We start from the raw sequence: 2,500 nt of genomic DNA on the forward strand, positions 1-2,500 counted from the left end.
GGGCCCCCGAATGCAGCGCCCGGCAAGCCTCCCTGTTCTCTTCTGCTGCCTTGCAACTGGAGCTGTCTGCCAGAGACGCCGGAGGCACACCTGCCCTTAAACCCCCACTGGCCCACGGCTGCAAAACCTGCATTTTCTAGTGGCTGGCTTGGTGGCATATGTCACTGAGCCCAGTCTACTCAGGAAGTGAAAAAAGTCCCCTTCACAGTTGGAGAAAGTGCTCTCCTGCCACCTGTCGGTCGTTGAAGGCACCACACCTCAGCAAAATAAAAATAAAAAAACAGACATGCTCAGTTCGGGGGATGTAAAGGTATTTACATAGCAAGAACAGAGAGGCTGTTGGGAGATGACAGAAGCCATGCTGCCCCAGAGTTCTCTTCTGAAATTCGCAGGAATCCAGAGGTTGGAGCGGGCTGAGGGAGTGCGCCTTCTTGCCTCTGTCGGCTTTCAAGACACATCCTCCTGCTGGGAAGCTGCCCACCCTGAGCAGCACAGGTTTGCGCTCTAGGCCGGTCGGCCACATATATCTCGCCTGATCGAGCCCGATCGAGCGGCAGCAGATGGCCTTTGGCCAGCGAAGGCTGCCGCTCTTCTTCTTGTTTCTCTGCTTGAGAGGCAGCTCAGTCCTCTGCGCTTGCGCCAGGGGCAGGCCACGTGACACGCAGGGGTCAGGCCGTGGAGAGACTGGGGCATGGCGCCAAGTGAGGTAAGCAGACCTCCCCCCTCCCCCTCACTGCTCTCTGCATGCGGTGGCTCGTTGGTCTAGGGGTATGATTCTCGCTTAGGGTGCGAGAGGTCCCCGGTTCAAATCCCAGACGAGCCCTTTTTTTTGGAGCGCCGAAAACAAAAAACACAGAGTCCCCAATTCCCCCCCAAAAATAGTTTGTGCGTGACCGTATCTGGTTCGATGCCCGTCGCCAATGGTTGGCTGCTTTTAAGCCCATGGCCCAAGAGGCAGTGTTGGAAATTCCCCCTCCTTTGTAATGATGCGCTGGCGGCGAGCTGATGTATAAAGGTTTGGACATGCCTTCTGGGTGGGGACTGCCATGGCTCGCGCCACTGTTGCATCCAGCTTGGTCTTTTGTATGTGTCTGCAGCCTGTGTGTGAGGTGCTGTGAGTGCTGCCATGTAGGTCCGGCGCAGGCTTGCGCCAAACTTTCACGTTGGTGTGTGCCACCTGGCAGGTACCAGCGGGCCCCATGAGACATCAGTGCCACAAAGCCTTTCAGCTGAAAGCTGTCCCAGCACACTAGAGCGCAGTCTACCAGAGCTGTTTCTGTAGTGTAGTGGTTATCACATTCGCCTAACACACGAAAGGTCCCCGGTTCGAGACCGGGCAGAAACATGGTGCTGGTTTCTTTTTATTTCCACAATGTCAATCGGACACATTTGACCGCATGCAGGTTTCGACAGGTATGGACAGGCCGGCACTACGCCATGAGTGATCTGAGGCCAGCCCTTATTTGCACCCTGCAAACTGTCCACTGGCTCCATCAGTGGGCGTTTCCTGCCATCCCTGGGTCCTTAAGTGAGTGTTTGGGTACTTTTGATGCAGAGATCGGGGCATGAAAACCGGCGCTGGCACCTGGCGACATTGGGTACTGAAGAATCTTTCCCAATCCTGCCCATAGCTGTCAGGGTGGCCGAGTGGTCTAAGGCGCCAGACTCAAGAGGCGCAGCTCTTCCCTGCATTTGGGTGTTCTGGTCTCCGATTGGAGGCGTGGGTTCAAATCCCACTCCTGACAAGCCGGGCTCATTTTTTTGAGCACATTTCAGAGTGTAAGGCTTGCGGAAAACCTCGTGGGGGCCCCCGAATGCAGCGCCCGGCAAGCCTCCCTGTTCTCTTCTGCTGCCTTGCAACTGGAGCTGTCTGCCAGAGACGCCGGAGGCACACCTGCCCTTAAACCCCCACTGGCCCACGGCTGCAAAACCTGCATTTTCTAGTGGCTGGCTTGGTGGCATATGTCACTGAGCCCAGTCTACTCAGGAAGTGAAAAAAGTCCCCTTCACAGTTGGAGAAAGTGCTCTCCTGCCACCTGTCGGTCGTTGAAGGCACCACACCTCAGCAAAATAAAAATAAAAAAACAGACATGCTCAGTTCGGGGGATGTAAAGGTATTTACATAGCAAGAACAGAGAGGCTGTTGGGAGATGACAGAAGCCATGCTGCCCCAGAGTTCTCTTCTGAAATTCGCAGGAATCCAGAGGTTGGAGCGGGCTGAGGGAGTGCGCCTTCTTGCCTCTGTCGGCTTTCAAGACACATCCTCCTGCTGGGAAGCTGCCCACCCTGAGCAGCACAGGTTTGCGCTCTAGGCCGGTCGGCCACATATATCTCGCCTGATCGAGCCCGATCGAGCGGCAGCAGATGGCCTTTGGCCAGCGAAGGCTGCCGCTCTTCTTCTTGTTTCTCTGCTTGAGAGGCAGCTCAGTCCTCTGCGCTTGCGCCAGGGGCAGGCCACGTGACACGCAGGGGTCAGGCCGTGGAGAGACTGGGGCATTGC

General features: G+C 56.2%; 2 non-coding genes across 2 annotated transcripts; both read left to right on the forward strand.

Annotated features, from left to right (window-relative positions):
• The first annotated feature begins 1,272 nt into the window (after positions 1–1,272).
• TRNAV-AAC (transfer RNA valine (anticodon AAC)) lies at positions 1,273–1,345 on the forward strand. The gene has a single exon. It is a non-coding gene; the product is annotated as a tRNA-Val (tRNA).
• A 288-nt stretch (positions 1,346–1,633) lies between these two features.
• Positions 1,634–1,745, forward strand: TRNAL-CAA (transfer RNA leucine (anticodon CAA)). Its single transcript has 2 exons — positions 1,634–1,671; positions 1,700–1,745. It is a non-coding gene; the product is annotated as a tRNA-Leu (tRNA).
• Positions 1,746–2,500: the final 755 nt, after the last annotated feature.

The sequence above is a fragment of the Ambystoma mexicanum genome, chromosome 2q (genome assembly GCF_040938575.1).
Source record: "Ambystoma mexicanum isolate Mex_15411 chromosome 2q, UKY_AmexF1_1, whole genome shotgun sequence".
NCBI classification, from domain to species: domain Eukaryota; kingdom Metazoa; phylum Chordata; class Amphibia; order Caudata; family Ambystomatidae; genus Ambystoma; species Ambystoma mexicanum.